Here is an 11145-nt window from a genome sequence, read left to right as displayed (position 1 = left end):
TATATATATAAAAAATTATACTTGTTTCTTGAAAGTTTTGTTTGTAATTTTTCCTTCTTTTAAAATTGGAATATATAAAAATTCAAGTTTTTTTTTTCTTTTCTTTTTTGAAATGGAGTCTTGCTCTGTCATCCAGGCTGGAGTGCAGTGGCATGATCTGGGCTCACTGCAACCTCCACCTCCCAGGTTTAAGTCATTCTCTTGCCTCAGCCTCCCAAGTAGATGGAACTACAGGCACCCGCCACCATGCCGGGCTAATTTTCTTTGTATTTTTAGTAGAGATGGGGTTTTGCCATGTTGGCCAGGCTGGTTTCGAACTCCTGACCTCAGGTGATCTGCCTGCCTTGGCCTCTCAAAGTGCTGGGATTATAGGCATCAGCCACTGCACCCAGCGAGAAAAATTCAAGTTATTAGAAACACAGAATTACAGAATTTTAGATCTGGAAGGGCCCTTGAGAATCATTTGGCCCAACTCTCAAATGTACAGATGAGAATCCCGAGGCTCAGAGAAGTCCAAATCACAGAGCTAGTGGTGCCATGGATGGTTCTAGAATTCATGTTTCCTGAAAGGGTTGCCTCCTGGAGAAAGGGATGTTAATGAAATATTATTACTTTGTGTTTAATTCTCAGTCTGTAGTAAGTCCTCATAATCTTCTTATAATCTACTCATGTAATCACCATTATCATCATTTACAATTGAGATAATTTCCTAGTACTCAAAACAATATTGCTATCTTTTGAAAATAATCAGTAAAATAAGGGGCAGAGAGGGATATAGTAAAACTGTTTTTTTTTAAAGAGATAAAATTTAAGTTTTTGATACCAACATTTTAAAGCTTATGTAGGCAGGGCGAGGTATCTCATGTCTATAATTACAACACTTTGGTAGGCTGAGGTAAGAGGATCACTTGAGCCCAGGAGTTCAAGACCAGCCTGGGCAACATAGTGAAACCCTATCTCTACAAAAATTTAGCTGGGCATGGTGGCGTGTGTCTGTAGTCCCAGATACTCTGGAGGCTGAGGTGGGAGGATCGCTTGAGCTTGCCTGGAGGTTGAGGCTGCAGTGCACCTCTATCACAACATTGCTCTCCATCTTGGGTGACACAGTGAGACCCTGTCTCTTAAAAAAAGAAAAAAAAGGCAGCAAATATCTTATTCGTAATAATTTTCTTTTTTTACCTAGGTGTTTGGCATCATATATGTCAGACTCCCTAACTAAGTTAGGCATTTGCCCATAAATTTAGGAACAATTGTCCTGAGTTTGCTCCAATTTCTTTGGTAGGAAGGAGAATGTAATATATATTAATGCTTTTTCTCACTCTCCTTTGCTCTTTCTCTTTTTTTATATATATACATTTGTTTGGAGGTGGGAGGTTTTGAGACAGGGTCTCAATCTGTCACCCAGGCTGGAATACAGTGGCACATTCTCAGCTCACTGCAGCCTCAACCTCTGGGGCCCAAGCCATCCTCCCACCTAAACTTCTCAAGTAACTGGGACCACAGGTGTGCGCCACCACACCCAACTAATTTTTGTATATTTTGGAGAGACAGGGTCTTGCCATGTTGCCCAGGCTGGTCTCAAACTCCTGGGCTCAAGCAGTCCTCTTGCCTTGGCTTCTCAAAGTGCTGGGGTTACAGGTGTGACCCATCCTGCCCAGCCTCTCTCTTTATATATATAACTAGGGTTTTATACCTAGCACATTCGAGGACTCAAGCACAATAAAAGTGGCTCTTCAACATACAAATGCTGGGGACCTTTTAAATAAGACATAAGTTTGTGACTACTATACCCATACAAATTTCGGAAATCAAACACATTTTAGAAATTGTGTTCTGTGCCAATCACCTTGTTTTGATCTGCCACAATCATATATATATATATATAGTCATTAACAGCATGGCTAGCTTCAACCATCAGTTGAATAATTTTATCTAAATTAGTGGATCTCACACTTCAGCCTACATCAGAATTACCTAGAGCAGGGGTCTCCAACCCCTGGGCCATGGACCAGTCTGGTTCAGGTCCGTGGCCTGTTAGGAACTGGGCTGCCCAGCAGGAGGTGAGCGGCAGGCAAGCCAATATTACTGCCTGAGCTTTGCCTCCTGTCAGATCAGTGGTGGCATTGGAATCTCATGGGAGTGCGAACCCTATTGTGAACTGTGCATGCGAGGGATCTAAGTTGGCACTCCTTGTGAGATCTAACTAATGATCTGGAGTGAACAGTTTCACCCCGAAACCATCCCCTGCCCACTGTCTGTGGAAAAATTGTCTTCCAGGAAACTGGTCCCTGGTGCCAAAAAGATTGGGGACCACTGACCTAGAGCATTTGTTAGAAAACAGATTGGCCCAAATCCCAGAGTCTCAGATTCAATAGATCTGGGGTGGGGCCCCAGAATTTGTGTTTCTGAGGTGATGTTGATGTTCCTAGGGGACTTTGAGAAGTTCTGTTTTAGCCAGGTGCCATGGCTCATGCCTATAATCCCAGAACTTTGAGAGGCCTCTTGAGGGGGACTGCTTGAGTCCAGGAGTTTGAGACCAGCCTGAGCAACATGGCCAAACCCCGTCTCTACAAAAGACACAACCATTAGCTGGGTGTGGTGACCCATGCCTGTAGTCCCAGCTACTGGGAGGCTGAGGCAGGAGTATCGGTTGAGCCTGGGATGTCGAGGCTGCAGTAAGCTGAGATAGTGCTACTGCACTTCAACCTGGGTGACAAAGTGAGACCTTGTCTCAAAATAAATAAATAAATAAATAAATAAATAAAAATAATGATCTCTTGAACTGAAAATCAAAGTAAGTTATTTGGTATTATGTAGAGTAGGCCAAGACAACAATATCAAAGTGTTTCACTTTTACATAGTAAGACCCCTTCTCTATTAAAAAAAAGGTGAACTTTTTTTTTATACCGACGAGGTCTCACCACTCTGTCACACAGGCTGGAGTGCAATGTCACGATCATAGCTCAATGCAGCCTCAAATTCCTGGATTCAAGCGATCCTCTCACCTCAGCCTCCTGTGGTTTCCAGTTTTTAATGAGTTATGTTAATATTTTATTGACATATCTATTTATTTTTGTCAATTGAGTGAATTCCACCAATTATGGAGCTGTTTTGGTGTTGTACACATAAAACCTCCAAATAAACAGGTAGCTGGATGGGACTGGCCCATTCAGTCCCATCCAGCTACAGTTAGATGCAGTTTTGTCTGGTTATTCGTGTGGTCGTTGCACTGTTCTAATTTAAGAAAAAGGAAGACTCCATCTGACTAGCCTGGTGGAAAGCTATATTCTGTATTGGTTAGAGCTCCTAAATGATCTCCAAAGGGCATCAAGGGGATTGTGGGATATGGTTTGCAGGTCAGCCCACTACCTTTTAAGATCAAACCATGCCTGGAGAGTTCGACTGTTTCTGTTTACTCAGTACTCCCAGGCTTACACTTCCCCTGCCGTCTTGATTATTATTTTTGTTGTTTGAGCTTTCAATTTGGCTTTAGGAAAATGTCAAACATTTGGTGGGGGAGTTGCATGGGTCATGACTTTGACCCAGTGCACTATTAGAAAACACTTTCAGGAATTTCTCATGCTGGGAGCGGTGCTGAAAAACTAAAATTATATATATAATATATATAATTATGAGCATATAAAAACTATATATATATATATTTTTTAACCTTAATTTCCACTTCTTTCTTAAGTATGGTTTTTACATTTTACAGAGAAAGCACTGCTCGTTGTAGAAAGGTTAAGTAATACACTATGGGTTAAAGAAAAAGAAAAAATCTCCTAGAAATTGTGCCATACTGTTAAAGAAGAGCCTTCAGTCACACACACACACACAGAGAAACACTGAGGCATAATTTTAACTACCACATGGTAGTGGTAAATATCTCCATGAGATGGTGCTCAAAGATTAGTTTTAGTTTCTGTCCTGACCATTGTGAAATTACAATTCAAAAGTTATGCAGGTGAGTTCGTGCCCTTTACTGTTCACACACATCTTTGTGTGTGTTTTATTGTATTTAGGGTGATTATAAAATTTTGCCCTTTGGGGCCTTTGATCATTACATTGTTTCTTTGGAAAATGTTATAAAAGAGATGAGGAAGACATTGTAATGTGTACCCAATTTTCACCAGACAATATTTTATGGAAATCTTTCCAAGTCAGAATATACATGTATATGATATTTATAATCCTTTTAAAGTCTTTCCTTATTTGAATATTTTGTAATTTATAATTAATCCTCAAATTTAATTGTTTTATTTGATTATAAAATTAATACATGCTTGCTGTAAAATATTTTAAGATAGTACACAAATGTACAAAGTAAAATTTAAGTTTCTTCCCCCATCTTCCCCACCCCCTTCCAGAAGTATCCACTGTTAATAGTTTGGAATTATTCCTCCAGGCCTTTTTTACCTTTGATAAAAACAAAAGTAATATATAGTTGGATATTTATTCATTTTATTTTTATTTTTATTTTTAAGATGGAGTCTCGCTCTGTCACCAGGCTGGAGTGCAGTGGCATGATCTCGGCTCACAGCAATCTCCGTCTCCTGGGTTCAAGCAATTCTTGTGCCTCAGCCTCCTGAGTAGCTGAGATTACAGGGACACACCACCACACCCAGCTAATTTTTATATTTTTAGTAGAGATAAGGTTTCACCATGTTGGCCAGGATGGTCTCGATCTCTTGACCTCATGATCCGCTCCCCTCAGCCTCCCAAAGTGCTAGGATTACAAGCATGAGCCATCATGCCTGGTGGATTTTTAAATTTTAATTTTTTTAAAACAAAAACAGTGTCATAGTACAATATACTATGATTCTGCAACCTTTTTAACCAATAATGTATCATGGTACAAATATCAAGGTATATGGTTTTTTAAATTAATTATTTACCTTTTCTTCTTCTTTTTTTTTTTTTTTTAAGATTCTGTCACCCAGGATGGAGTGCAGTGGCGCACTCATGGCTCACTGCAGCTTCCTTTAGCCTCAAGCTCCTGGGTTCAAGTGATCGTACCGCCTCCGCCTCCCAAGTCACTGGAACTATGGGTATGCACTACCACACTTGGCTAATTTTAAAATTTGTCATAGAAATGAGGTCTCACTATGTTGCCCAGGCTGGTCTTGAATTCCTGGGCTCAAGTTAGCCTCCTGCCTCCACCTCCCAAAGTAATGGGATTACAGGCATGAGCCACCGTGCTGGGCCTGGTGTTTTTTTATTTTTATTTTTATTTTTATTTTTATTTTTTTTTGAGACGGAGTCTTACTCTTTCCCCCGGGCTGGAGTGCAGTGGCCAGATCTCAGCTCACTGCAAGCTCTGCCTCCCGGGTTTACGCCATTCTCCTGCCTCAGCCTCCGTGGTAGCTGGGACTACAGGCGCCCGCCACCTCGCCCGGCTAGTTTTTTGTATTTTTAGTAGAGACGGGGTTTCACCGTGTTAGCCAGGATGGTCTCGATCTCCTGACCTCGTGATCCGCCCGTCTCGGCCTCCCAAAGTGCTGGGATTACAGGCTTGAGCCACCGCGCCCGGCCAGGTGTTTTTTTTAAATGACTACATCGTATCACAGAATATGGAGTAATCCTCTACTGATGGACACAGGGTTTTTTCCTTAGCTTTCACTTATTATTTTTGTTTACTTGTCTTATTAACTCTGAATGATAAAGTTGTAATAGAGTTATAATAGTTATAATAGTGGGATTTCTGGGTTGAAGTGTAAACTCATTTAAAATGTTGATATATGAGGCTGGGTGCGGTGGCTCACGTCTGTAATTCCAGCACTTTGGGAGGCCAAGGTGGGTGGATCACCTGAGGTCAAGAGTTCAAGACCAACCTGGCCAACATAGTGAAACCCAGGCTCTACTAAAAATTCAAAAATTAGCTGGACATGGTGGCAGGCACCTGTAGTCCCAGCTACTCAGGAGTCTGAGGTGGGTGAACTGCTGGAACCCAGGAGGCAGAAGTCACAATGAGCCGAGATCGCACTATTGCACTCCAGCCTGGGCAACAAAGCTAGATTCAGTCTCAAAAAACAAATAAAAAAAGGTTCATTCATGAGACAAAATTGCCCTCTAGGAAAGTTATACAATTTTATACCTTCCCTAGAAGTGCAGAAAGGGTTGTTTCTTTATCAATTTGTTAAGCAATAGAAACATAGGCCGGGTGCGATGGCTGACGACTATAATCCCAGCACTTTGGGAGGCCGAGGCAGGCAAATCATCTGGGGTCAGGAGTTCGAGACCAGCCTGGCCAACATGACGAAACCCCGCATTATTAAAAATACAGAAATTAGCTGGGCGTGGTGGCTCATGCCTGTAATCCCAGCTACTCAGGAGGCTGAGGCAGGAGAATTGTTTGAACCCAGGAGGCAGAGGCTGCAGTGAGATGAGATGGCACCATTACACTCCAGACTGGGTGATGGAGTGAGACTCTGCCTCAAAAAAAAAAAAAAAAAAGCAATAGAAACAATCTCATTGTCGGTTTTATTTATATCATATTTCTGGATTACTAATGAGGTTAAATATATTTTCATATGTCTATTGACCACTCATAATTCTTTTCTAAATTATCCATTCTTATTTTCTTTTCATTTTCTGTCTTTTTTCTTTCTTTCTTTCTTTTTTTTTTTCTTTTTTGAGACAGTCTTCCTCTGTCACCCAGGCTGGAGTACAGCGGCAATGGTGCAGTCTCAGCTTACTGCAACCTCCACCTCCCAGACTCAAGCCATCCTCCCACTTCAGCCTCCTGAGTAGCTAGGAGCACAGGCACATGCCACCACACTGGGCTAGTTTTTGTATTCTTTTGTAGAGACAGGGTCTCACCGTGTTGCCCAGGCTGGTCTCAAACTCCTGGGCTCAAGCAATCCACTTTGGGAGGACTCAGCCTCCCAAAGTGCAGGGATTACAGGCGTGAGCCACCATGCCTGGCCTCCCTGCTGATTTTAACCGTCTTGGTTAGCATATACTAAATCCCCATATAAAAAAAGAAAAAATAAAAAGAAACAAGCAAAAAAATCCCCATACATATTTAAATTTGCCTCTGGACTCCATTCTTTCCTTCGCTATTTCTGTACTAATCGCATATTGCTTTAGTTTGCGTTAAAATTAAATTTCTAATATCTGGTAGGGGTGCGCCTTTAAAAATAGTTTTTCTTGTTTGTTTGTTTGAGACAGGGTCTCACTCTGTCACCAGGGTTGGAGTGCAGTGGTGTGATTTCGGCTCACTGCAACCTCCATCTCCCAGGTTCAAGCAATTATTCTGCCTCAGTGTCTGGAGTAACTGGGATTACAGACGCACGTCACCACACCTGGCTAACTTTTGTATTTTTTGGTAGAGACAGCGTTTCACCACGTTGGCCAGACTGGTCTCAAACTCCTGACCTCAAGTGATCTGCCCACCTTGGCCTCCCAAAGTGCTGGGATTATGAGCATAAGCCACTGTGCCAAGCCAAATAGTTTTGTTTTGTTTTTTTTTTTTTGAGACCGACTCTCTTTCTGTCGCTCAGGCAGGAGTGTAGTGGCGCCATCTCGGCTCACTGCAACCTCCGCCTCCTGGGTTCAAGCTATTCTCCTGCCTCAGCCTTCAGAGTAGCTGGGACTACAGGCGTGCGCCACCACACCCAGCTAATTTCTGTATTTTTAGTAGAGACAAGGTTTCATCATGTTGGCCAGACTGGTCTCAAATTCTTGGCCTCAGGTGATCCACCCACCTCAGCCTCCCAAAGTGATGGGATTACAGGTGTGAGACACTGTGTCCAGCCTTGAACAATCTTGCAAACCTGCTCCTTTTTTTTCTTTACCCCTGCCCACCCATCCATAGCATCTGGCACTGGCTTTGTACCATCACATGCCCATCAAATTATTGTTGATTGATTGTTTTCAAAATTTCCATATTAGACCCTCAGCAGCATGTCAGGAGACTGTCTGGGGCATAATTTAAGTGGGAGTTGAGTTAAGAAATTCAACACACAGTATCTTACTTTCAGATAATATGAAACTACTGGCTGCCATTTATTTAAGTGCCTATTAATTGTCATACCCTGCAAATGGTTTTATTTAATTCTTGTAACAATCTCATGCAGCAGAAGCCTACTGATGATATTCACAGAGGTTAAGTGACTTGCCTAAAGTCTCTGGGCTTAATTGTCAGAGCCAAGCTTTGAACCCAGTTTTGTCTGACTACACAGCACTTTCTACCATGCTATATTGCCTCTATATATTTTCTCCATCAAAGCCCACCCATCACATCATCCAGCTTTGTTTTGACTTCATTGTCATAGTCATGTTTGCCTGGAGGGAGCATTCAAGCCCTCCTGCTGAGGTACGTGATGGAGATACTCAGGAAGCACCACAGAATCATTGCTTCTCTCACAGGTGACTTTATTTCCTGCCGTGGCCAAGCTATCAGGGATCAAGTTAATTCCTCGCTTTACTATGCTCTAGATAGTAAACTGTACTGGGTTGGCGCAGTGACTCATGTCTGTAATCCCAGCACTTTGAAAGGCCAAGTAAGGAGCATCCCTTGAGTCCAGCAGTTCAAGACCAGCCTGGCAACACGGGGAGACCCTGTCTCTACAAAAAATAACAAAAAAAATTAACTGGGCATTATGCATCTGTGGTCCCAGCTACTCAAGAGGCTGAGGTGGGAGGATCGTTTGAGCCTGGTTACTTGAGCCGGAGAAGTTGAGGCTGCAGTGAGCTGTGACTGCCCCACTGCAGTATGGCCTAGGCAACAGAGGGAGACCCTGTCTCAAAAAAAAAAAAAAAAAAAGTGTGCTGGATGGAGTCTCATACTGCCTGGCCCAAGTGTTATAACTGTCGCCTTAGCTAGAGTTGGAGCAAGAATATGGGATTGAAGCCAGGCTCAGCCTCCACTGTAAGGATGGGAGACATTTTTCTAAGGAAGAGAATCCCAGTGAGTGCCTGGAGCTCCATCTCTTCCCAATCTGCCCATACTTGGCCTCTTCCTATTTCCTGTCTTCTAAAAATGTATGAAATTCAGGGATATCAGAGACTGCTATTTGGAGAAATTAAGTTTAAATGCAGAAACACATGGATCAGCTTTTCCTCAGAAGAGACTCGCATTTTAAAATGGAAAGGAAAATATATGGGACCAAGACCAGATGGGATTTTAAGTATGGAAGAAGGGTTGGATTGTTTCAGCAAATCCTAATCAGTTGGGCACACCCAGCTCAAGCTCCCCTTCACAGCCGCAGAAAGACAGGTCACCTCTGGGGTGGTACGGTCCTGGATGTATGTTCTCAGAGGACAGAGGCCCTGGATGTGGACTTAGAATGCATGAATTCACGATGAACCAATGTCACTTAGTAGCTCTTATGGCCTTGCCACCGGACATTTGGCCTTTGTAAATTTTCTTATCTGGCCGGGCATGGTGGCTTACGCCTGTAATTCAGCACTTTGGGGGGCTGAGGTGGTCAGATTGCTTGAGCTCAGGAGTTTGAGACCAGCTTAGGCAACATGGAGAGACCCCTTCTTTACAAAAAACACAAAAATTAATGGGGTATGGTTGTGTGCACCTGCAGTCCCAGCTACTCAGGAGGCTGAGGTGGGAGAATGGCTTGAGCCTTGGGGGCAGAGATTGCAGTGAGCTGAGATCACACCACTGCACTCCAGCCTGGGCAACATAACAAGACTCTGTCTCAAAAAACTTTTTTTTTCTTATCTGCTTTAAAAAAAGGGGAGGAGTTTATAATAACATCTTTCCTACCTGCTTGTATGGCTTTTGTGACATCGTGGTTCCAGTTTACCAAAAACTATTAAACCATTATTGTAATTTAGCTGCATAATAAAGACTTTGAGGGGGTAATAAGTGATGAGAATGACCACATTAGGGCAAACAGGTTGACAATTTATAAAATGGCTTTAAGACTTTTCCTTCAAGGGGATGTTAGTGTAAGCACTAACATCAATAACTGGTTTTTGTTAAGTGATCCTTATCAGCCCAGCCTCCTAGGTCACAGTCATTCAGTCAATAGTGTCACTTTTAGATGACTTGTGTGCAGGAACCCAGCCCCTGGTGCTACATATGAGTATGTTTGGGAGTTGGGTAGTGGTGGGGATATGGAGCACTGAGACGATATGCAAGAAAACTAAATGCTAGAAGGATGCTTAGGAATAATTATGTCGTTTCCTCCTTCTCCAGATTAGAAAAGTGTTAGCTACGCACGGTGGCTCATGTCTGTAATCCCAGCGCTTTGGGAAGCTGAGAGGGGAGGATGGTTTGAGGTCAGGAGTTTGAGACCAGCCTGGGCAACATGGAGAAAGCCCTGTCTCTACCAAAACAACACTTTTTTTTTTTTTGACAGGGTCTCACTCCATTGCCCAGGTTGAAATGCAGTGGCACGATCACCGCTCACTGCAGCCTGGACTTCCTGAGCTCATATGTTCTCCCACCTCAGCCTCCGGATGTAGCTGAGACTACAGACGTGTGCCACGGCCAAATAATTTTTTCTGTATTTTTTGTAGAGATGGGGTTTCACCACGTTGCCCAGGCTGGCCTCAAACTCCTAACCTCAAGTGATCCTCCTGTCATGGCCTCCCAAAGTGCTAGCGAAATGGGAAAAGTTCCCTTGTCCCCCTTGCAGGGCATGCAATGGGTGTGTGGCTCGCTTCTTCAGTGCACCGCTGCTCAAACCTCTAGGGGAGGCATGCAGACAGGCAGGCTGTGGGGCTCCGGCCCCACCCGTGTCTAGGGGTGAATGCTTACAGCTCCTGAAGCCCCAGTGGGCGCGTGTTACCGGGTGCTCTTTCAGTTTTGCTCTTTCAGCTTTGCCGTTGATAGGTGGCTTGTCTTACCAGCTCAATTAGACCCTCTTCCTTGGTGCAAGGACAGAGAACAGAGGGCTTTCTGTATCCCAGGGTTCTTGCCTTGGTGTACCAGAATCGGATCACATGTGGGCTTGGAGTATGACTGCAAGGTTTTGAGTGGAAATTGCTCTCAGAAGACGGGGCAGCCAGAAAGTAAATGGTTGTCGCCTAGGAGTCAGGCCGCTCGGCGGCCCGGGCTCTTCTCTGACTGCGCCAGCTAGACTCTGTGTTGTTTTGCCTGGTCAGTGGCCTGCCAGCATGCCGGTGCCTATCGGTGCGTCCCTCTCAACGCCTAACCGCTTGTGTGTTACCTCCGCTGAC

General features: G+C 43.6%; 1 long non-coding RNA gene across 1 annotated transcript in view; it reads right to left on the bottom strand.

Annotated features, from left to right (window-relative positions):
* LOC105510372 overlaps window positions 1-3837 on the bottom strand; it is a 10607-nt gene extending 6770 nt beyond the window's left edge. Inside the window, exon 1 of the long non-coding RNA XR_001001553.1 lies at window positions 3825-3837. This is a non-coding gene — a long non-coding RNA (uncharacterized LOC105510372). The remainder of the gene's footprint in view (window positions 1-3824) is intronic.
* Between the last annotated feature and the right edge of the window lie 7308 nt (window positions 3838-11145).

Source organism: Colobus angolensis, unplaced genomic scaffold (genome assembly GCF_000951035.1).
Source record: "Colobus angolensis palliatus isolate OR3802 unplaced genomic scaffold, Cang.pa_1.0 Scaffold187, whole genome shotgun sequence".
Lineage (NCBI taxonomy): Eukaryota > Metazoa > Chordata > Mammalia > Primates > Cercopithecidae > Colobus > Colobus angolensis.
This window is presented reverse-complemented; position numbering and strand designations above follow the sequence as displayed.